General features: G+C 34.8%; 1 pseudogene; it reads right to left on the minus strand.

The window, feature by feature from the left end:
* Window positions 1–4801: 4801 nt before the first annotated feature.
* Window positions 4802–26403, minus strand: part of LOC114488361 — a 100239-nt pseudogene continuing 78637 nt past the window's right edge.

Here is a 26403-nt window from a genome sequence, read left to right on the forward strand (position 1 = left end):
AAAAGTCAGGGTTATTTTTACGAAGCCCATTAACTGATGGAGTGTACGGCTATTTTTCTTCTAGCTAAAAAACATTAGGGAAAAGAAAAGTCCCTCGGGAAATGGACTATTTGGCTTACTGAAGTAGTAAACACTGCAGAGATTTGTGTATTAGAGGATTAGTTTCAAAACACTTAGGGGCAATTTTTTTCTAAATCAGCAACATACAAAATGTAAAATCTGTAGTTCATGGCAAAAATAAGGAAACATAAGAATGCAAGGAATTAAAAACTGGATAGGACCCCCCGGTGATTGAATCTATTTATTTTCAATTTTAGGCAAGAGACTACAGAAAAAAATAAAATAGAATGAAAAGAGTGCTCAGAAAATTCCCTTTCCTGAGCATCTAATCAGAAACAAAACCATAGGAAAAATTAGGCTTTTTATTTTGTTTAATTTTGAATTTATTTTTCAGAAAGAAGCCTTAGAAAAGAGGTCAATTTTACAAACACTTATACACTGTAGGGAAAGCTAACTACAAACTAAGAAGGCTGTATTTTTGAAAGATTAAAATGTTTTTAGGATATACTTGTATTTTTTTAAAATAAAATTTATTGTTTTCTTGTTATAGGCCTATACAATTATTGTAAAAGTTAGTAAAAAAAGGAAATTAAAAGCATTTGATAATTTAATCTCACATGAAAATAACAAATTTATGACTAAATCTAGGATTTGCTGTTGGTGTCCTAATATCCATATTGTGAATTACACAGAACAGAGGCAGAAGGGCCTCTTATAACTTTAGAACCATGCAGTAAAGTAAACATGCAGAAAATAGTTATGTGACTCAGCACAGGAGTAAAAGCCACCAAATTTTCCCCTGACTCTCAGCAAATTTTCTTTCTTTTTAAAATTTTTTAATGTTGTTCAATTATAGCTTTTTTCAGTCAACTACAGAAATAACTGGAAAATACACACATACAAGATTAATAAAATGGAAGCAGAAAATACAAAATACAAAGGGAAACAAATAAAACCAGTAGATTAGCCTTCTTTCAAAACTATGGTAAAGGCTTTAAAATTTAGTAATTTTAAGCAATAAAAAAAAGAATTCCAAATGCATGACCTTGTCACTGAGGAAGCAAATGTAGCCATAGATATAAAGTACATTTAATTTTTTAAATATTTTATTTATTTATTTTTAGAGAGAGGGGGAGGGAAAGAGGAAGAGGAGAGAAACATCAATGTGTGGTTGCCTCTCATTTGCCCCTGCACTGGGGACCTGACCTGCAACCCAGGCATGTTCCCTGACTGGAAATTAAACGGGCAACCCTTTGGTTCGCAGGCCCATGCTTAGCCCACTGAGCTATACCAGCCAGGGTTAAAGTACATTTAAAACTGTTAAATGAGAGGGAATAGATATCTGCTACTTTTCTTCCAGGCATGTCTCTATTCTTACCCCTTTTCTTTGATGAAATACTCATTGCCCACATATCATTCAGGGAGGCACAGTCCATCCCCAACTCCAGAGTTTGACATATGATGTAAGGTAATAAGACATTTCAATCTACCCAGATTTCACCCCAGCCCCACAAACTGCTTCAGGAATTAGAAATGTGAATCAATGGAACAGTAGGAATCAGGCTGCAGTTTCATGGACAGAGTTTGAAAACAGTGTTCTTTCTGCTGAATTTGAACCAAGTGGCCAAAAATCTAGAATAATCTACCTTACTAAAAATGCAGCCAACATAGCTCATAATGCACTCGAGTTCCTGGGTCTTAAGGTTTTAATCATCTAATGCTCCCCACAGGTTTTATAATTATACAACCCATTGTATTCTCTTCCCCTCCTTTCCACCCAATACAGTTGAAACTGGATTTTTCAGTTACTTTTAACCTAAGCAGCTTTGCTGATCTTTTAGCCTATATGCAAGTTTATGCCAATAAATTTTATACTGTGTATACAGGAAAAAATTAATTATCAAGATAGATTTAAGAAAACCTAAATATTTAAAAAGGTAATCTCACTTCTCACATGTACCCATCCTTTTCCATCAAACTTACAGATTCATTGGTTCATAATAAATTTTTCCCTCTCTTTGAGGAATGGGTCATTCCTATGAATTAACTTGGACATTCAACAGCCACTGGCCATTTGTAGCTCTTAAGCACTGGAAAAACATTCAGTCTGAGTTGAAATGAACTTTAAATATAATGTACACTCTGAATTCACATAGTATAAAAAAGGAATGTAACATAATTCCAATAATTTTTATATTGATTATATGTTGACATGTTATTACTACTTTGACATACTAGGTTAAATAAAATACATTAGTTTTATGTTTTTATTTTTACCTTTTAAATATGACAACTGAGCCTATTTAAAGTCACATATGTGGCTCACCTTTGTGGCCTGTGTTCTATTTATACAATGTTTGTCTACAGTATATAAAACATTTTTTAAATCTTAGTAAAATAAATGGGACATTTTTCTTTATACCTATATTTTGACTGTTAATTTGTAAATATACTATCACTCTAATATGTAAATTCTGATAGTAATTTAAAATAAAGAAACAGGCACTGTCTTTGTGAACATAAACCATTATCTTGTATATACGGGGCCTAGCAAAGTTTGAAAATCTTGACAAAAATAGACTCGTCAGTATGGAAATAAATTCACTGACATAAATGTAGAACTGGTCTTAGGGACAGTTTGATTCAAAACTCAGATGATATCACCATGTCTAGATTTTGGCTCTTGTTTGACTCTGTTGTCAGGTTCTGACTGGTCACCCCATTGGCTTCAAGCTCCGAGTATGATGTCTCCAAGTCCAGTAGATGAGAGTTCTCACGTGGTAAACCCACACAAATCCTGGCAGTCATTTGCTGACACTGGCTTGATTAGGTCACTTCCTTTTTTTTTTTTTTGTGGAGGAAAGCAGAAGGCTGATTTTTGTTCAAATATAAAACTTATAGTTATGAATTTGTGGCTGGGACTACTAGTTGTCTCTCAATATCTACTCTCAGCTTCTTGCTTAGTAATGTGACCCTGATTTTTACTAGACACAATAAATAAAACCATAGTTCCCTGAGACCCTGGAAGCCGGGTAAGTACATGTGATTAATTCAGGCCAGTGGGACATTGTGACTTCTGACAAAGATTCCCAGATGAAATGAGCATCCTTCTTCATCGTCATTTCCTTCCTTTAGGCTGAAATGCATATGTTGAAATGCATATGTGATAGCTGAGTTGAAGTAGCCTCTTCTGACCACAAAGTGTAACCATGTGTGGAAGATCAGAGGACAATGTTATCAAAGGAATCTGAAAACTGCTGATTAAGAGTGGTTCATATGAGACATACACTGGTTTGTATTATAAGAGAGATAACAGCATCTTGTTTAAGGCGCTGTTATTTTGGGTTTTCTGCTACTCAAGAATGGACCTAATTTTATTGATACAGTTCCAAACTATTGATGTTATATAAATCCCAGGTCAGGAATTTTGGATAGCTGTTGACATAGCAGAACAGTATCAGTCAAATTTTACTCACATTATTTTTTTTAGTAAACGTTTTGTTCTGATATTTTCCTTTATTTTATTCATATTTCTTTAGATATTCTATTTTTCTTTATATTAATATTTTGATTATAATCAATGTTGAATTTTAAATATAAAATTCTAATATTCAATAATTTAAGATTACTTAAATAGTATTCTGTGAATTGCAATTATTCATGTTTTTAAAAAGTAGTTTTTTATTTCATAATTTGGGAAATGTTAGCTTGACTATTCAACTTCACATATATCTTTACTATTTATTAGGAACATCTTTGCAGTTATTAAATCAATACCAAAATTTCTGTCTGGACATGAGGTTTCACTTGACCTATGAAGGTTTATATAGTCATAATCTTTCTTACCTTAGTGTTTTTGATAATGTCATAGATATCTATGAAAATGTGTGTGAAATAAAGATGTGTATAAATACAATTTAATAATACAAAAATCTAAATTAATTTGAAGATAGAGTGGATACAACTATGGGATCAGACCCAAGTGAAATAACTTTTTTGTCTTCTACTTAGAAAAGAATTCAGGAATAAAGCAGGATTAAAACAGTTTCTTGAGTAAGCTAGTGTTAAGTAGGCTTAGAAAAATACACTTTTTTTCAGGAAAGGAAAGAGCAAAGCCTGTAGGTTCCAGGGGAACAGCAGAGATAAATCAACCTGACTTTTCGGAGAGGGAGTCAAGCTCAAAGTGCCCTGCAAAGGCAGTGAACCTTTGACTGAACCTGGTGATGTGAACAATTCAAGTGAGGGGAACAGGAGGCTTGAGAGAGAGAGAGACTCGTCTTGAATCTGAGAATCAGGTCAGCAGGAGGTTGCACCAGCCCATAGGTAATTATGTAAGAACAGAAGCAGAGAATAGATTGGAGAGAGATTAGAAGCTATTTAACAGAAAATCTGATAACAGTCTAAGTATGTCTTCGTTGTTAAAAGTGCCATCAATGTGATTTACTGTGGAGAAATGGGCCACTGAAATGAGACCTTTAAAAAGAAAACTAGCAGAAGAAAGAGGAACTGTTCTGTCTTCATCAAGGTGGTAATGAGAGAGCCCCAAATACATTTAATTAAATCAATAGGGGAAGTTCAGAGGTGATAAACATTCTGAGGTAAATACATCAATTGAGAGCAATAGGATTTCATGAAATTGAAGAGTTCTTAGAACTCTAGTCAAATACTATGACTCTCCTGATCCTAAAAGATGGTTCAGAATATATATTATAATAAAATTATTTCAAATCACTGAATAATTTCACAGTTTATTTATGTATGAATTGACATTTTTGGGAACAATGTTACTATCATACAACAAGCAGCAAGCCATGGGTTTACCATGGTGAAGGTCATATTCCACCATCTGACTGGCTGGCTAAAAGCACGCACTGGTGATCTCTGCTATAGAAAGCTGTCCCTGGTAGGCTTTTTAATCAGGTGACAGGGGCATATGTGGCCTGAGAGTAGTGGATGTGGGGATAGGGCATCAGGTTGGTCTAGAATTCAGTCAGATCAACATTCAGGGCTCCATCAGACCTGAGTGATGGAGGACACAATTTGACCTATGTATCTATTCAGGTTAGTACAGGTTGAGCACCCAATATTGAAGTTTCTATGACGTATGTCATAGAATGTCTTATTGTCAACAATAAAGGCACAATCAGAGTGCTTCTCGGTGGTGTGCATGGTGAGAATTGAGTTGCAGGGCTCAACTACAACTGTGGAAACCTGTGGGGTCTGCATAAATGCAGAACTTCAGCTTAGGCTTTTTTCCATAATCAAGAGAGAGACGTTCCATCTGCAGGGAGATGAACTGAGAATCAGTTCCCCCTCCAAACCTGTGGAAAACCTAGAATCCCTGAAGACCTGTGCACTGATTGGCCAGTTTCTGAATTCAGCCCAAGAGAAGGTCAGTGATCTCCTTTCCAATGGTGTAGTGTCCACAGATATAGTTATTGGCAGCATTTTCCTTGCCTGTAATCAGCTGCTCAGTGAGGAAGAGCTGGAGGGAGGTACCAGTGAGAACTTCATTAATGATATTGGGTTCTAGGTCTACAAACACTGCCTTAGACACATGTTTGCCAGCACCTGTCTCACTGAAGAAGGTGTTGAAAGAAGGGGTCATCTCCACTGCCCCCACCCCCTCACCCCAATGGTCTTGTCACTTGATATCTGGCCATCTGGCTGAATGCCATGTTCCGGGCTATAGAGCTCCCAGCAGGCATTGTTGATCTGGCCACCAGTCTGGCCAATGTGGATGGAATGCACTCACACATGGTTGCTGCTTTGAGGCTGCTGAATGGAAAACAGAGAAGAGATTGTTGCTTCTTACAGCAGGACTCTTAGGTGGCCAATGTAAGAGAACTTCAATTACACAATTATTTTGAGTAATCAGCACAACAAATAATATTGAATGTGGATGTTGCTTTAAAATTTTTCTTTTTCCCTAGTGAATAGATCCTAATAATAAATGTCTATTACATTGGGATGAATATAGATCCCTAGTACTATCAAAAATGTTACAAACTATAATTTCAGGAGGATTTACTATGGGAAGAATGACATGGAATTGGACTGGGTTGCATTAGTAACATCATTCACACCAACTCACAACAAGTACACAGGTTTGCATTTTTCCTGTGTGCAAAGCACAAAAAAGAATAACCTCTCCCAAGTGGCTTCCAGAACACTTCCTATGTTTCAGCACTTCAAGGAGGGAGAAGCCAATGCTTACATACAATAACATTATTTTGTTACACAAATGGATTCCGTCAGGGTTCCTGGTATCTACGTTGAGGTGTTAGAGATATGTGCACTTTTTCACAGGTGGTACAGTTTTATTTCATTCTGTTATGGCTCATATGTTCCTCTTGTATGCCTGTGCATACATATCAGGGGTCAAAAACCCAGGCATATATAAGAGTGAAAGTGTTTTTGAATTATTGCTTTGAATTATTTTTTTAGATATTTCAAAATTTTTTATGTTGGGAAAAATAAAATATGATTTTTAATACTTCTGCATTTTATGTGGCTATTTTATGGAAAATTTAATTAAATTGCCCTGGCTGGTGTAGCTCAGTGGATTGAGCGCAGGCTGGGAACCAAAGTGTCCCAGGTTCGATTCCCAGCCAGGGTACATTCCTGGGTTGCAGGCCATAACCCCCAGCAACCACACATTGATGTTTCTCTCTCTCTCTCTCTCTTTCTCTCTCTCTATCTCTATCTCTCCCTCCCTCCCTCCCTAAAAATAAATAAATAAAATCTTTTTAAAAAAAGAAAATTTAATTAGGTTTATATTAAGTCTAGTTTATACAATTTATACATATATATGTGTGTATACACATATGTACAAACTTGTGTATATATGTATATATAGTTAGAGTTGTTTAGTACCTGAAAGTCTTTTGGAAACTCTTCAAGAAAATCCAGGAATTAAAAAAGTAACAAAAATATGGCTCCTTTTACTAAGTAATTCAGATTTATGAAGGTCCAAGTTCTCATTGTAGCTATGCTACCCAGACTTTAAAAAATTAAGTTCATTTATTTCTCATTTGGTTTGAGAAATAAGAACCAGAAAACTCCCCCATAGTATGTGCATATGGATTCTACATGGGTTGGGGAAGAGAATAAAAGAAGCGATTTATTGAAGAATTCTATACTATTTTATTAAGAAAGTAAATAGCACTCCAGTCATGTCATATAGAATACAAAGCATTTTTGTTCATATCATCACATTTGAAATCTCAGCAAAAATCAATGATAATTTTCCCCAAACTTGAATCCTGTTAATACTATTAGATATAACTGCTTATGGTGTACATGTTAATTCCACTTCATCCTTGGCTCCCTTTTATGGACTAGGTTATACATTCTTCATTCTTCATTCTCCTATGAATTACCTTCTCTTAATTATGTATTCTTAAAAGTTTCTTTAGTGAGTTCCTGAACAAGATGAATTCTGATTAAATAAAAAATAAAAATAAAAACTAATATTATTACACAATGTTAAAAAAAACTCACTGTGGTTTAAGGTGATCCAGTCTACCTTCTTATACAAGAATATAATTAAGTCTTAATATCAGATAACTATTACTTTCCACCATAATTTCTCCATAGATTTTTATTCTCTGTGGTTATCTTAGTCATCTTATGCAGCAATTAATGTATTCATTAAAGCAGTTTAAAGAGTATAAAAAGCAGTGAAAAGATTAATAATAATGTTGCTGGGTTTTCAGAGGCTAATGACTCATGGGATTTTAGCACTCCTGGGTTCTGAATTTGTGGTCATGCGGGAACACCAACCCAAACCTAGTGGTGTCTGCTACAACAAGATCTTTTCCTAGCTCCCTCTTGGTTCCCTTTTGCTGCCTTAGCAGTTCGAAGTCTCCACACTTCCCTTGTATCACTTACACCCTCATTCTCTGTCTGTTCTCTTCCTAATGCCAATGTCCTACCCCCACATAAAAAAGCAAGCTGTGTAATCATTCAAAAAAATCTTCTGTTGTCTTAAGAAAATCTGTGGAATAAAGACTTTAAAATATATTTAATAGTTCTAGCTAGAAGTAGGCTCATGTACCAGACAAAAGCCCTTTTTCTGGCCCTCTGAAATTATTTTATCTTTGTTTCTTTTGTCTGGTAACCTCTATATTTACTATCCCTTACATTTTGTAGGGCCAGAGCCTCCTCCACTGAAAGGGTAATCCCTCCTATATCCAATCTCAGACTAATAATAATACCCAAAGACTGAGATGATTTCTAGAATAAAGGAGAGCTATGGGACATTACTAGCCATTAATAGAGGTCAGTGCTCCTTAAAATGTTTATTTAGGAATCTAAAATAATAATTAAAAAATAACAGTAGCTAACATTTTTTAGTACAGTATCAGGAATTATTTTATATACCTTATCCCATTTAATTATTACAAAATTCTATGATATAGTATTATATTGCCCCCATTTTACAGAGAAGATAGCTTATTTTGAATTATTTTCTTTAGAGAAATTTGGTGCTTGTGTTATATCTACAGTTGTTTTCGTCTACATGTAAGTGCATGTATAGATAGATAGATAGATAATAGACATTTTAACTAAGGGTCTGTGTACACCTTTAGAATTTGGTTCTGTCCACTGCAGCAAGTCATCTTTGAGGGGAAAAAACTATAAAGTTTTCTTGCTGTTTCTATAGTTTAATTTACCAAAAACATAGGCGTTTTCAAAACTTCTTAAAGAAACTGACAAACCAAATGTTGTGAATCTTTAAATGATTTCATGTGTTCAAATATTTACGAGATGGAAGAGGAAGTTCTAAGAAAGCATGAAACAAGAAATAAAGCAAATAATTGGAGATTTTAGTTCCAGAGAGATTTGAAGGTTCTGAAATGCAGTAACTGGGTTCCCTGTCATTCACAAATGCCCAGGAGAGCATAGAGAAAACTTAAAGGGCCTTGGAGTTAAAAGAGATAGCAATCAAAGGGAGGAAGGCAAGTGAATGTTGAAAAAGGCTCACACAAGTTTAAGGTGAGTTCTAGGAACTGGCACATCACCACGGTGTAAGTTATTGAAGAAAACAGAACAGAAATACTGATAAATTCAATCCAATTAGGAATTCTCAATGTATAAGAATAATTTATCTTTAATGTCCTCTGAAAATCTGTCATTTAGCTTAATAAAGGAGGAATTGTTTATGAAAAAAGAGCAGAAGCAAGACAATTGAGATAGATTCTGGATTTCTGAAGCATTTTACCCATTTTAAAAGATTAAATTCTACATGAGTGCTACCAAAATAACTATGGAGGGGGCTGAAAAATACAACACAATTTATATTAACCTTAAGCATATTATATTAGTTAAAGAAAAATTCTTATAGTGGGTACCAAGGGCAGCAGCATCTGGGAGCTGGTCAGAAATGCATGCTTTTGGCCCTGGCTGTTGTAGCTCAGTGGATTGAGTGTGGACTGCAAACCAAAGGGTCGCTGGCTCAATTCCTAGTTAGGGCACATGCCTGGGTGGCAGGCCAGGTCCCCAGTGGGGGCCATGTGAGAGGCAACCACACACTGATGTTTCTCTCCCCCTCTTTTTCTCCCCCTTCCCCTCTCTAAAAATAAATAAAATCTTTTTTAAAAAGAGAAGTGTATACTTTAGGGTTTTATCCCAGATGCCCCGAATCAGAAACTGAGGTGGGGCCCTTTGATGTGTTTTTTTAAAGATTTTATTTATTTATTTTTAGAGAGGGAAGGGAGGGAGAAAAAGAGAGAGAGAGAAACATCAATGTGCAGTTGCTGGGGGCCGTGGCCTGCAATCCAGGCATGTGCCCTGACTGGGAATCGAACCTGTGATGCTTTGGTTCACAGCCTGCACTCAATCCACTCAGCTACATCAGCCAGGGCCCTTTGATGTGTTTTAATGAGCCTGCCAGGTGATTCTGGTGTATGCTGAAGTTTGAGAGCTGAGAACCTTGGAGTTCCAGCAACACTAGGTGCTGCCGCAGACAAAACCCCAATCTCAATGTTTAGGACAATGGGAATGGATTTCTGCCTAGGTGAGAGCTCAAGGCGCCTGTGGCTAGCTCTGTGTGAGCTGTCCTCCCAGGATACCATCATTCATTTTGTGCTTCTGCTCATTTATCAAGTGTCTCCAACATGTCTTAGAGTCATTTCTGTTGTAGTCACATAGAATAGAGAATAACATTACTTAGTTAACATCCAAGTGGCCACATGTAACTGCAAGAGAGGCTAGGAAATATAGTTTAGCTTTGCACCTAAAAGCATGAGGAAGCCAGCGCCAGTAGCTACATGATTTGACTAAGCACGTGCTTCCAAGTCAATTCTTAACTGTGGTTTCTTCTTGAACTATATTATTATTTCTATTCTCATGGTTCCAGTGATATGCAACATACATTCAAAGCCTTCTTACAATATCAACACTCTACTTGGATATTTTGGTATCTTCTCTAAAATGCCACAACTAATAATTAAGAACAGCTTGGTTTTAAAATTTTGTCAGTTTCAACTTTTAACAAAATCTCATGCCCATTTAGGTTACAAAGGAGCAGCATGTGTCTAAATTAACTTAATCTGTAGAAATAAAAATTTCCACAGAAATGAAAAAATCATGTCTATTTTTATCATCTTTTGTACACCAAGAACATAAAACTATAAGCAATACACCCTCATATGAACTGGAAGAGCTACAAACATATTTTAATAAACTTTGGTATCATTACAAAAGTTAAAAAAAATATTGTCTTTAGACAATCTACCAACTGCGTGGAAGCCTCCTATCCCATTCCCTCAAAAGGCTCTCTTTACTTTTATTTTTGGATTTCTGCCAGAGATAAAGAACATGAGTTTTTCAACTTAGTCATTGGAGAGATAAAACCAAATTGGCAGAAAATTTAATAATACTGCTTGATGTCTTTGTCATATCGATTTCTTTACACTTATTGGAGAGAAATGTGTACACTGGATGTCCTGTTAAATGAGGTGATGGCATCGTTCTGGGTGTGTGTGTGGTGTGTGTGTGTGTACGTTTGTCTGAAGGAGACACTGGACTTGTCTAGATGACACACTGAGGTTTATAAATTGCTATGATTTTGTCATTTTACTCTAAAACCATTTATATTGATCACTTGAACATCTGTGAAAATACCATGTTTGCACTGAAATCTGAAAAATATCACCAATTATGAACCAAAGATAAGGTCTCTGCAATTATTTTGGTGACTCTGTCCTACATTTCTAACTCATATCTCTTTCTCTTGAAATTGGTCGTTTAGGTTCTTAATTACAAAAATACAATTAAAATTGATATAAATATATTCCTCGTTTTATAAACTTAAAAATTCACCCCAAAGTATTATAGAGAATTTTAGAATTAAGGTCATCATCATTAATTAAAATAATAACATCACAAAACACTGCTGTACTGAAAATGAACTGATAAATTATTCAGAACAAGAAGGCATTTCTTTAAGTGTTATAGTACTAACAGCATCAGTTAAAACCACTTCTGGGAATATATCCTAAGAATCCTGAAACACCAATTTGAAAGAATATACACACTCTTATATTCATAGCAGCATTACAACAGCCAAGATCTGGAAGGAGCCCAACTGCCCATCAGCAGAAGAGTGGGTGAAAAAGCCATGGTATATTTACACAATGGAAAACTATGTGGTTGTAAAAAAGAAGTACATTTTACCCTTGCGATAACATGGATGCACCTGGAGAATATTATTCTATGTGAAATAAACCATTTAAGAAAGACAAATATCACATCATTTCACTTATATTTGGAATCTAATGAACAAGATAAACTGAAGAACAAAATAGAAACAGAGTCATGGATACATGGAACAGACTAACAGCTGTCTGAGGGGAAGTAGGAGGGGGAGCGGGTTGAAAAAAGGTGAAGAGATTAGCCCAAGAACATCGTCACTACCGACAGTGTGGTAATGGTCACAGGGAAAGTGGGGCAGAGGTGGGCAAAGAGGGGAGAAAATAGGGACAGCTGTCAGAGTGTCAACAATAAAAATAAAGTTAAAAAGAAAGACTGTTGCCTTAAATTGGCCTGAAGTAGTTTTTGTTTTACTTGGTTTTGCTGCTCAAAGGCAAATATATATTATGTAAATTAATATAGAAAGTAAGAAAATAATGTATGTTTATCATATTCAGGGAAGATTTCACAGTGTTTGAGGAATTAATCTGTGGCTCAAGAGTACTATATGTGGGTGGCACTTACCACCATTTTATAGATTTTTCACTTTTAGCATTAGCTTTCCAGACATAGTTTATTACTTCTTATTTTCCTACCTATTTAAGTAAAGCTGCCACTAATTGAGCAGTGCTGTAAACTCAGAATTGTGAGCTATAACAATCATTTTATATACAGTTGGTCAATTATAATGAAGAATTCAAACCAAATCTGTATTTGTAGGCAGTGCTTTGGTTACCTTCATACTTTCCTCTTTATTTTTTTTGCTGTAGTTACTGTGCAAAGCAAGCGTACTTTATCTTTGTATTGTTGACTTCCTGCAAGTGAGGAATACATTTTGTCTGCATTTTTCCAAGTAGTTACTGACTTCATTAAATCTTCAAAAGCATGGCTTAATAATTAGTCTTGTCTCCAAATGAAGTTTGAAATCATCAATTTGTGTAATTTTTGAGTGCCACTTTCTATTCTCTGCAACTATTCTGACTCATAATAGATACTAAAAGCTTCTACAACTTTTTCTGTTTTCCTGATATCCTCCTTATCAGGAAGCATAACTACATGCCATTTAAGATAGCAGACAGAAAGCTTTGTGTTTCACATGTCTTGTATTATTTTACAATGTTCCAGTGAAATGATACCTCTCCCCCTTTTGGCTGTTTTGCAGATGAGGATTTTGAAGAGCCAAGGTATCAAGTAGCATGTCTAGGGAGGGCATGTGTGATTGGTTGCAGGATAACAAAAGTCCTAATTTTTAAGTCAGGGTCTATTTTAGTTAGTCTTTGTGGCTTCTTCAGTAAGGTTACACCTCACCATTTTTCTCCCATTATTTTTAAGTTCTTGAAAATTATTAGAAATTTTATTTCAGTGAAAGGGGAAAACGAGAACATTGATCTCAACTTTGACAAATAGGAGAGTTTCAAAATGGAATTTAGTGGAATTTGTAAAGTATCATGCCCAGAAATAAAGAATTAAAGATAGATTTCAAGGTGTATACATAAGTGGAAACTACTGACATTAATACCCAACATTTCTGCAATGTTGTTTAGAATACTTTGGAACTATTGAACATTTGAAACAATAGTTTAAAATGCTTCTTGAAGCTCATGGCACTGAAGAATACTCAAATTTCAGCTACAAGCTTCTTTTTTTCCCCTTAACTTGTTTTCAATGTGTTAAAAATTTAGACACAAGCAATAGGTGCATTTTTGTGAACTTGATTCATTCTAACTTTATGTATGTGTTTTGAAGTCCTGAGATGCACATATTTAAAACTTACATATTGGTTTACACTTAGTTGAGTAAACCCCAATTAATTTTAAAAGAGAGAAATGAGAACAACCTTACTTTCCCACTAGATTCTGTAAAGCATCAAGTCTGGACTAGATAAGTGAAATGAAATGTAGAATTATAGTAGTTTAAAATATCTATGTATCCAATATAGAGGATTAATGTGCTTATTAAATATACTTTAATAAGGTGCCATTCAATGGAATGCATTTTTAAGAAACTGAACTTTTTACATTTAGTGCAAATTTGGAACATCCAATATCATAATGAAGGAGTAGGTAGAGAGGCCAGCTATGATATAAACTTGAAATGTCATCATTCTGTGGTGATCTGATTAACTCTTCATCATGTTATACATGAAACTGAAAAGCATACAGGTCTTACTGGGGCCAGTACAGATATCTTGCATCTTGATTGTATTGTTAATTATTTTGAAAGAATAATTACAAATACATCAAAAAGTCTAAGTGGTGACAAAGCTTCTTTGATACAAATGATTTATCTCTGATTTTGATCTCAGAAAAAAAAAGGTAACCAGAAAATATTGTGTTAATTTCAAAATAAGTAAGTATAGCCATCCTATTCTTCTTGATAGCCACTTTAGAAGATATATTTTAGCACATGGTATTTTAATATTGGTTTCTGAAGACAATGGTTTACACTATAATTACCTGACAATTAAAAAAATTTTTGAGATAATCATTTGTAGTTCATTTAGCCTTTCATTAATATTAAATTTATTAATTTAGACTTGTTTCACTAGTTTTGTGTTTAAGATTTATGTTGTTGGTTGTTTATAAACATTAATTTAATTAATTTAGACTTTTTTTTAAGATTTTATATTTATTTCTTTTTAGAGAGGGAAGGGAGGGAGATAGAGACAGAGAGAGAGAGAGAGAGAAACATCAATGTGCGGTTGCTGGGGGTCATGGCCTGCAACCCAGGCATGTACCCTGACTGGGAATTGAACCTGCGACACTTTGGTTCGCAGCCTGCGCTCAATCCACTGAGCTACGCCAGCCAGGGCTAATTTAGACTTGTTTTAACCTAGAAACAGAAACCTTTAAATCTCTGACATTTTAAGGCTTCTGAATGAAAAGTTATTTTAAAAGTCAGAAAAAAGTTAACTTAGAAAGTGAACTCTTTTCTACTTTTAAATTGATGCTCTCTAGTTCCTAGAATGTAGTGGGTAGCAGGCAACAGCTGAATTTTTTGAGCACATTTGCAAAACTGCACATATTCCCAGCACTTAGACATATGCACTAGACATTTTGTGAAGCTGTACACACTTGCATCACTATTTATTTGAAATGTTTTGACTTCCTAAGACTCAATTATATCCATATTCAATTTAAATACAAAACTTACTTCAGTCATATAGAAATGGTCAGTTTCTTCTCTCCATCTGCAAGGAACCTGGTGGTTGTTGCCACGGGTTGTAGTTATGATAAGACACAAGTCCCTTACAATTATGTCCTAAGAGGTAGTTTTCTATAATCTTTTTGTTGAATTGTTTCAAGACATTGCTTGCATCATTTAACTTGTCTATTTGCAAAATTAGACAAATGAGATCTTTCATATCCATTTCACTCCAAGACGTTATGAAACGGGTGTTTGGATAATTCACTACAAGGTGGATTATTAATGGAGTAATTCTTATGAATTCATGTTCACCACTAGGGGTTATGTTAACAAATGGAGGTCAATTATGTGAAATGATAATTTAGTGATTTGAAAAAGCTTACTTTTCTTTGAAGGACATTATTTTTCTGGAGATAAAACTGTCTCTAGTATTTCAGAATTTATGCAATCTTTTTCAAGTTCCATATTAAGATCTAAATCTTTCTTAATTTTCACATTAGATGAGGGAAAGCCACGAGGCTGTCAGGACCCTACAAACCTGTCAATGATACATGAATGTTTAGTGGCCTTCATATGTTTCTAACTATATGTGCACTATTCAGCCGCTAACAGTAAACTTATTAAGGAAGTATTTGTCTTTTTAAATAATACATTAGAAAAAAACTCATCAATTTGAGAAAAGTAATACAAAATTAGAGTTCTTGTAGGCAATGAGTACTAAGTGCTGAAAATTGAGTAGCTGCCAAATGTCGGCTTTTTGGAGGTCTCTAATTTTTATATTACATAATTCAAGGCTACTCGTGGTAGACTATGAGACTCAGGAGGAGAGACAGGACAGTCTATGAAGTATTTTTTTCTTTTAAATATTTTACAAAGTCATGTAATTTTTCCATCCTTTTAATATTATAATTTTGTGGACAGTTGATTACGTTGACAGCTCTAAGTAAATTAGACCTAAAATGGAATGATTTTATGACTTGTGAATAGGTTTTCTTATTGCTAAAGCAATAAACTTTACTGATACAAATCTGAGTGTAACATATGCTCTCAGCCTTAGGCCAGGGTGTTTCATTTGAATCATTCGAGGCTCTTTCTTATAGTACTGTGCTTCAAACATGAAACCAATTACCAGCTGCAGTCAGGCAATTGAAAGGCTGCAGGACAGATACCCTAGTTAGATGAGGAGAGGGGTAAAGGACTATGATTTGTGTGGTAATCATAAAGAGAAGGTCAATTGTAATGGAATAGACTGGTTTCCAAGACAGAGCTAATGTACATGCCTTCCACTCCATTGAGAGATACCCTAAACAGATTTGTTGTTTTCATTACCAACAATATCACTTACTGACAAGATGAATAAAGAAAGTGTGAGAGGTCCTGTTGATGGATCAGGTGATTAAAACTCAGGAAGTGGCGAGCAATTAGAAAACCATGACCTATTTGAGGGCTGTGAATGGGAAGTTAAAAGAAAGGTATTATGCCAATATCCACCTAAAAATAATAGTTTTGTGTTCTTTAAGATTTATATTCAAACTCTAGAATTCATAATAAGAAGTCCAAATAAATATGCACCTCCACAAGATGCAATGTCTTTTCTATACCCTAAATTATTAAATTCTTCTCCATAAAATAGCAACATGAATACATACTTACTGATTATATATATATAATATATATTATATATTATATATATTACTGATTATATATATATATCATTTTAACAACCTAAGTCCTTAAACTGTTGTAAAGATAGTATCTCATAAGCTCTAGCAAGAAAAGAATACATTCACTTGGTGAGGTCTCTGTTTTTCTTTGAGAGTCTTGTGTCCAATCTTTGAGATAATTGTTGTGAATTACAGTAAAATACCATGAATCTAATAATGCAAAGGCTTTTATCAGGAACATCAACTATTTTTTTATAAAGGTAAATCCTATGCCGAAGAAATGACTTACCCAAGACAAAAATCCTGCCTCCACTTTTGGGTGCTAGCATGTTAGACTACAATAGAGTACTTTCTTACTCAAAGTGTCTACTTCATTTACCCCTCAAACAAAAAATACGCAATAGTGCACTCCGCTGCAGGTCTATATAAATTGTTATAGAAAGTCATAGAAAAAACTAAAAGCCCTACAATATAAACAAATAGCACTGTAATTGAAAAAGCTTACTTGGTTTACAAAAAAGAAAAAAGAAAAGAGGAAAGTCCCTCTCCGCTTGGGCAGCATACCTTTGTAGCTTTTTGACTTTATAGGAACATTCAAATTCTAAAGATGTTAAAATACTTTCAAAACAACAATAACTTTATTAAGTGAGGCCCTTCCTGATTGCAAGCTCTCATGACACCTAATAATCAGTTAAAAGTCAAAGTCATATATTGACTTGCTGAGAATTTGAAAAGAATTTGAGGTACAGTTGGTATTGAAGGTTTTTTATTGAGAAGACTAATTGCTAATGGGAAAAATATGTCTGTGTAAGCCCTCTAAAATTTCAGTTAAATACCAAAAGCCATTTAACTAATAAAAAAACACATTGTGTTAATAGAGACATCCATGGCCTTTTGGCACATTCTAAATGAAGAATGTCTTCAGAGGTAGTCCTTACTATGTGGAGCAGCCATCTGCTCACCGTATCTGATTGCTGTTGATTCTGTAAGAGCTCTCCTGCTTCCAGCACTTAGGAGTGATTAGCCCTAGAATCTTGATGCTGCACTTGCACTGGGCAATTAGAAGAGCAGGGAGTCCATGAGAGCTTCAAGAGGCCAAGATATGCCTTGTTAGCAGCCACATTTGAATCAAGCTGTAGAGCACAACAAAATACCACATTTAATATGTCCCTAGGGGGAAAGATTTTTTCAGGCTGATGTCAGAGAAAGAAAAAACGTCATTTTCTAGTAGAATCTTTTCTACAGCATTCTCTGCCAGTTAAAAAAGCACATTCCACATTTTCTTGGGGCAGGGTATTTTGTGGTTAGGGAAAAAAAGTTTTTAATTGCCTTTGTCACATGCTTCCCTCAGCAATTTATGTTCCTAGCAATTACAACTGCCTTTTATTGGTTATTTGGTGAGCAGCCCCTGGCTCCAGTGCAGAATTTAATTTTTAAATATCAGGCTGCTGACGATGCTTCTTCTGGTGGTGTGAAGAGACACTGTCTGGAATTCTTTGACTCCTCAATCAATTTTATATCAAGTTATAAATTTAAGAATATGTTTCAGTAGACTTTTATGTTCAAAGACCTATTTTTCTTAGCAAATGAGTTAAAGAGACAAGGCTGATGTATAACAAGTTTTCCTTCTCTTTCTGACCTATGTTGTCTTCAAGTCACACACACATTGTGCCAGCTATAAGGTAGAGTTAACAAAAATGCTCTATAACAAATTTCCATATATTTCAATAAAATCCTGTTTTGTTCTGCATTATTTCTTACATCAAACTTTTATATAGGTGTCCTCAGCTAGAGAAATTTTCATTATATAAATCTCAACTCAACTACATAATGAACTATGATGCATTTTTTCCCATAAGTGTTAATCGAGTTTGCCAAGAGAAAACACAAGATTTTAGTTAAACAAATCTATTGCCTATTGAACTGGTAAAAGGTTAATAAATAAAAGATGTTTCCCTTGCAGAAGACATAAAAAAATTCTCAGATTTCCTATGGGCCACTCATTATACAGTCAAAACTTGATTCACTTTATTTCCCTAAGTGATCACACTGAAGACGATATGCGGCTTTTCGAGTCCATTTTAACTGAAGCACAGACGTGAGCGAGAAGACTCACCACCCACACACAGAACTCGACCATGAGTGATCTGTTGTGCTGCTGCTGACCGTCGCACAACGACTGCTCCCTTTTATGATGACAAAATGAAATCGTACTGTGTAGGTGGGACCCTTTGGGCACTGAGACACCATGAAATAATGGCATGCATTTTAAGTCAATTGAATAACTTCAAAGAAGAAGTTTCAGGTGCCACCCATTGCAAGTGAGGTTACCACAGTGATAATGTAGGGTTGAAATTCATAAAACAGACTAATTAGTTGTGAAGGAAATATCCTGCATGTTGGAGTTACATATGTGCAGAACAATCTTGGCATAAAGTGTGTAATAAAATTTATTTTAAACACATTTCCAAAGACTACGATGACATTTTGCCCCTTAATATTTATTTGTACAATTCATTTTCTCCTCCAAAAATTAAAATTTAGATGCCTTTATCTAATTTCTAACTTTGGTGCATTTTGTTTCATGAAAGTAAAGTGGATTAATATTAGCCATCCACTGAAATTAATCAAAGCTTAGGAGGAAATGCCAAACAATGGAGCAATAATGAAATAAACTTTGCTCATGTATTTTTTGTGTGAAATATAGCTTGTGAGGGGAGATTATAAAGCTAATAACTTTTATAATAAAGACTATTTGGAAAAGACAGAATAAACTCTGAGTATTGATTACACACTACAGGAAAAGGACTAACTGGATTAAGATTCTGAAAGAAAAGGCTTAAATGTGAAAAGAGGGAGTTGCCCTTCTGATGTTTATTCAGGGAAATAAGAAGTCAGAGGCCATACTTTCCAGGATATAAGTTCAAGTCTTCAAAGCACAGCATTTGAGAAAGAAGGTGAAAACTGTTTTAAAGGCCAGCACAGAGAATCAGGTGTATCAACATCTCCTTGGAAGATTTCTGAATCAAGAAAAAACAAACTATTGATGAAAGAGTTAAGTCCACAAATTACTGACCATCAGATAGATTCTGAAACATATATAAGCTCAACCTAGCTCTATCATTGTATGTCCTAAACTCAAGTGTTCTCTAGACACCCAGCAATTTGCTCAGCACTGTGGAAACATACCTGTATAAAGCCTGATTTTGATTCTTAGGGTTTTCAGTCTAGTTATAGGAGCATAAACAAAATTGGAAAATAAAAGGTGACCTGTGGTAACTCCAAAAGAAAATCAAGAAAATAATACAAAATCAGATTTTAACATTCACTTACAAAAAATAATTTACAAATTTGAAGAAATTTTTTAAAATATAGAATTTTCAAATGCTTGCCTTCTTTTTATGCCCTACTCATTATCATTATTTATTTACTTATTTTTGCAAAGAATAAAGTATTGTTGTCTAAGGTTAAGATTAAAAATTAATCACTTTAATCACTTTTAATCACTTGTATATAAATGTACAATTTATATACAAATGCTTGTATATTCTATAGTCATATGTAAACTAATCAACAGCTAAGTAGGAAGCAGCTTTCTATTTTGATTTTCTGAATGGTTATGGCTCTTTCCATCTTTGATTCTGTACATGGTTGATCCTTTTCTCCATCAGAGGTCATCTGTGCTGCTAAAACAGAGTGTAAAATTATTTATCCAGTTGTTGCCCATTAGTTCCTCAGGAGCTAAAAAATCTGAACAAATATAAAGTCTTATACTACATTATATTACCCTTTATTAGTTGGAAATTCAAGTCTAGAGATCAGTATTAAGCCAGTCTCTAAAATCTGCTTGTTCTATGACAGAGACCCCAAACTGACCTCTGATCAAGTTGAATCAGAAGAATTTTACCCTTGTTACTAATTAAATAAATAGCTGTATTTGTATTATTTTTCTTTATAGTCAATTTATGACATCATCTCCCTTAAGGAACTTGAGACAAAGAGGAACTTAGACAAAGAGAGTCAAGTTCCCATTTAAGCAGGAAGAATATATTTTGCATACTAAGGTCCTGACATTTGGAATCCAGTGTGCAATAACTTATTGTAACTAACATACCAGCATATCACATGTCAAAGGGCTTTTCCCTGAAGTTGGAAGAGGCCAAAATAAAAGATTTAATAAACTTCAAGCCTTTTTAGATATTCATTACCTATTTTATTCCTAAGGCAATTTATCTATGAGCCTGACAGAGCAAGAACAGTGGCTAAAATATCACATTTTGGGGGTTCTGGAGTGAAGTGTCAGAACACACACTGGCAAGTATATAGCAGAATTTAGTATGTTCAATAACCTTGAGGGAAATAGGGAAATATTTGGATAATCCTTTTTGGTTCATCACCTATAACACATCCACTGCTTCTGCCTTAATTCTTTTTTGAATTATATTAAGTACTATCTTATGCAAATATATTCACCCATTGCATGCAAAAGGATGATTACCATAATAATTCTGAAAGTGTTCTCATTTCAGAAAGAAAATTTTATTTTTCAAGGATACATAGTTGTGTCTTTTCATATATGTTTTTGAATTTCCAATATAAATACATTTATCTCTTCCCCCCAGAATTATTAATGACACTTTTTCACAGCTAAGCTATATTTGTCTCTTTATAAAAAATCTTAATGATTTTCTTTTTTTCATTAAATTTATAGGGGTGACCTTGGTTAATAAAATTATATAGGTTTCAGGTGTACAATTCTATATTAATAATTTTCTTTGTTACATCACAGCTGCAGAGTAACCATAGCAACCATCTTAAGTAACAGAAATAGTTATTACAGTGTGCCTTTGATGTCTAGAGTGTGCAAATGAGGAAATAAAGCACTTATTAAAGTGCTTTAAGGAACAAAGATATTCTCAGTTTTACAAATATTTTTATTTTTTTGACGTTGCTCTTGCAATCATTTTGCTTGAGGAAATCATTATTAAAATTAAACTTGTCTAATATAGTTCCTGAATCATTCAAAAGCAATGAAGATATTATCAAAGTCTCAGATAAGGGCAAAGATGGTGTGATTTTTTGGACACAGTCCTCACTTTTGGAGCCTTGGGTGCTGTGGGTAGTCTTCTTTGGAAAAGCAGCAGGTATTTGGTCTCCAGACATCACTGTTTTTCAGGAGTTTTAGAATATTATGTTCTGATTACCCTTGCCATCTGTCAGGGTCCCATGCCCTAGTTTCTTCTGATACTTATAGTTCATGTCTGATTTATTTTATTTAAAAAATGGGAATGATTTCTGATTTACAGAGAAGTTACAAAGTTAAAAATTTATATACCCCTCACCCATTTTCAATTTCCCTTAACATTTTCATTTTACATTATGGTGTGCGTTTGTCAAAACTGAGAAAACATCATTGATATATTATTATTGACTGAACTCCAGATTTTATTTGGGTTTCACTAGTTGTTCCACTAATATCCTTTTTATGTTCCAATATCTAATCTAAAATAGACTGGTGTTATGGGTTTTGGGAGGAGTACCACTGAGTTAAGCACCCTTTTCACCCATCATGTCAGGCAGTGCATGGTATCAACATGACTTAGCACTGTTGATGTTAACCTCATCACTTAGTGAAGGCAGTGTTTGCCAGTGTTCTTTGTAAAGTTACCACTGTGCCCTTTCCATAACGTATTCTTTGGAAGTGAATCACAAAGCCCAGCTCATATCAAAACGAGTGAGTTTCAAGTCCACCTCCAGAAGGGGGAAGTATCTACTTACACTTTTTGGGGAGTCCTTTCTCCCCCATTTATTTATTCTATTATCAGAATAAATTCATGATTCTTGCAATCTATCTCCAGGTGTTTTTTTGTTGTTGTTGCTCAAATTGTTCCCATTTTGACCACTGGGGGCTCTTTCAGACTCTTTTTTTTTTTCTTCTCCATATGAAGTTAATTTATTTGTGATATTTCTTTAGCTTTATTCTGAAATCATAGACATTGATATTTTCTAGAAAAAATAAGGATTTAAAAAGCAGATTATAATTAAGTTATGATTTAGTAAAATGATACATATTATTTCTATGCAGAAGTTATAGAAATAACTTTAAAAATTGTGTATGCTTACAAAACTTTGTTTTAATAATAATGACTGATCAAGAATTCCCCCTTTTGGACAGTAAGCTATAGACTAAATTCATAACTCCTACTTTCAGAGTCAGTTGAGAACATGGTGAAATTGTTTAAGCAATCATTATGTCTTCTTGTGCAACTTGTAATGAGTTTCTGTAGCAGAGTGCATGGGGGAATTCTTTTTTATTTTTTAAAATAATACTCTTGTTTCTGAGTATCCTGAAACTATTATTCATAAAAAAACACAAACTTACTATAAACCCCTTTATGCATAAAATAGTGAATTTGATGCCAGCATTTTAAATATTGCTATGGACATCCTTGTCCCTTTCATTTTTAATAATCTTAAGCTCTAAAATTGTAAAATGGGTATTTTTCTTCAGCATCTAATATTGTCCCCATTTCAACAGTTAATTCTTCTACAGCATTCATTGACTAATCTGATAAATTAATTCATACCATTTAATTAATGGTATAGACCCATTCTCTTCCCATGTGCACAGCAGACAGAGTCTTTCTTATCTAACCCAGAAGAATTACTGTAATGGTGGAAATTTCATAGCAGGTAGAAAAGGGTAGCTCTCCGAAACACTTTCAGATAAATATTATGGGGTAACTGCCTTTAAATAACATCATGTGAGATTAGTGTCTCTGGCATGTCCTATCTTTTTGAATTTCGAACACTTTGTTGGTTTTTAGCATTACCAATGCTACAGGCTCATCTTGTAATTTCCCTGCCTCTATTCTACAATTAGCCATTTCTCCAGAGAGACTTGGTAGAACGGTATCTAAAAATCAAATTGGTAGGCTGGGTGTATGTTACAAATGTAGGCTCATGATACAGTCTTCTCTATAAGTCAGCCAGGCCTCAGCTACCTGCCTGCTGAGCAGCTGGGAACCAAGGAATAGACAAGAGTCACACACAGTAACTATGCTGTTCACTCAGCTTTTATTGAATGCAGGTTCACTCAAAGTAGAACATCAACATATATTAATATCCTACTCACACACTAATAATCTAAGAGGAATATAACACACACACACACACACACACACACACACAACAGCAATTAATGGGGAGTAATGAACCCGAATCCCAGAGTCTCAGCCTGCAGGTCCGGCAGACAGCATGGTGGACAAGGGAGTTGTCAGCGTCTCGCAAGGAAGGATCTCTGGAGACAGGTGGGCAGTGGAACAAAGTCCTCAATGCAGTAGGGCAGAGACTCCAGCAGCTGATTCCAAGGAGATCAGTGTGGCATGGGCAGCGCTGTGTGTGTGGAACTCAGGTGTCTCAGCAGTGGTCTGGAGCCTGTCTCAGTTATACCTTGAAAGTGGTGTACTCCACCCTACTAGGTCTTTTCATAAGTGTTCTGGAATACTTAACTGTAAATGGGGAGTTTCCCCAGGATCCTGCCTATGGGTGGTCCCATTCCGCAGACACGGCTGTACTGATCATATGTGCAGGTATCTTAGGTGTGTCTCCTTGCCAGATGTGTCTGCTGTGATGGGTAGTTTTCCTCTTGAACCAAAAAGTCATGGCTGACTGGCAGCCATCTTGATTGACATGAGTGACTTGACTTTTTTTCATTTACTTTATGCTATCTTGATCAGACCAATGCCATTTTATTGGTCCTGCTCTCCACAGTGTATCATAGTTTGTGTTTGTAGTTAAATTCACTTCCATTGCTTCCACAGTCTCCTTTAATAAACATTATTAGTACTAACCTTATGGTTGTGGAGAAAGGAAAACTACCTCTTGTAAGTTTTTTTCCTGTATATCTTATTTCATCTAAGCATGTTACCTTGAAATCACCAAAACTTCATGGTTTTATCTTTCATCCTGAGAAAAATCATGTTTATAATAATAAAACAGTGGGAAGTGAGATTTTAACAGTTTGAAAATTTCCAGCTGTAAGTAACAGATTTACTAAAGAAAACAAGAACATTGCTATCTTATACAATGAATAGTAGAGGACTGGCTAAATTTGGCAGTTGGGCAATATGAAGGTTCTGGTTGGTTTCATTTAAATCTCTTGGCTGCCCTTCATGGTTGCAAAATGTCTGATGCAGATCCAAACCACATATCCTCAAATAACTATTTCTAAGGGCATGAAGAAAGATATATTTCTCCATGTGCCTTTTTTGCCTTTCTTCAAGAAGGAGAATCTTTTTCAAAAGTCGCCAGACCACTTCTCCTTATGCCTCGCTATGCACAGTAGTGTTCCTTAACCCCAAACCATTGCTGGTAAAAAGAATTGGGATTGACACAACTGGTTTAGAAACCAACTGTTATTTATTCTTTGGAGTTTGGGGAGGGGGTCACCATCCTTAGACCATTGCTGTCCAGCGCACATCAGAATGAAACTGGAACCATGTGAGCTAGAACCAAATGGCAGATGGTTGATGGCTATTATGTCATAACATTATATCATAAATGTATACTTGAACTATGTAAATATCAAATACTCTTATTGTAAAAAAATGTAAAGCGTATTTTTTGATTCTCAGAATATGTTTTATCATCTCTGAGTAATGAAAAAATAAAATAAAATTATGACCCTGCTGACTTTGTAACCTCAGCAGGACATTCATTTAAGGTTCTGCCATAGTTCTTTGGCCCAGGTGCTGGAGCACGTGGGAAATCTCTTCTGGAGATGTAGCTGCACTATTTGGTACTCAGAGTGATGAAGAAATAGGGAGTAACTTATAGGAGGAATATTAAAGTGGTGTTTTATTAATATAGGCTTTCAAATAAATGGTAAAATGAGTGCAGGAACATCTCCCTAATCTTGAGTCCATTTATGTGTGTGTACCTGTGTGTGTGTTTGTGAATTATTAGCTTACAGTACTCTGAAAAGTTTGCCAACATTGAAGGGTACACTGATTGTGTTTATCTGGGCAATTCAGTGCATTGTTCTGGGTTTAATTTTGCCCTTAAGAAAAATGCATGAATCATAGACTTTCTTGGAAAATCTATAATGTTTTAAAATACATTAAAATGTACATTAAGAGTCAAGGAGGAGAAAAGCTCTGTCAGTACAATGAATATTAGGCTGATTAGTGAGAAATAATTGGTCATTTCAGGCAAATTCAGTAAGAAAAGATACTTGTGATTTCATATACATTATTATAATTGTCAATTTAGGTAATATCTTAGAGATGAGATCTCAAACAAGAGAGACCAATTCACTCCCATTATACCTGCAGTGACTGAAGGAAACGTTCCTTTTTGTATTACTGGGGTCATGCCCAGAAGGCTTGCCTTTGGGGTGAATGTCTGTCTTTTTCTTTATACTTTTAGATATTGCTCAGAACAAAATTTATATTTTAAAAGGTTTTTAAAATCAATTTTACTTTCCATTTCGTATTACTTGGTTTTAGTTTTAGGTGTATAGCATAGGTTAGACAATCATGTACTTTACAAAGTGTTTCCCCTGATATTTCCAGTACCCACCTGGTAACATACATAGTTATTGGAATGTTTTTGACTGTATTTCCTATGCTGTACTTTACGTTCCCATGATTATTCTGTAACTACTTGTTTGTACCTCTTAATCCCTTTACCTCTTTCACCCATTCTCCCAACCTCCCTCCCTCTGGCAACCAACCATTGGTCTGTTCTCTTTATGAGTCTGTTTCTGTTTTGTTTATTAATTTACATTGTTTTTTAGATTCCACATATAAGTGAAATCATATGGTATTTGCCT

This window comes from Phyllostomus discolor, chromosome 2 (assembly GCF_004126475.2).
Source record: "Phyllostomus discolor isolate MPI-MPIP mPhyDis1 chromosome 2, mPhyDis1.pri.v3, whole genome shotgun sequence".
Classification (NCBI taxonomy): Eukaryota; Metazoa; Chordata; class Mammalia; order Chiroptera; family Phyllostomidae; genus Phyllostomus; species Phyllostomus discolor.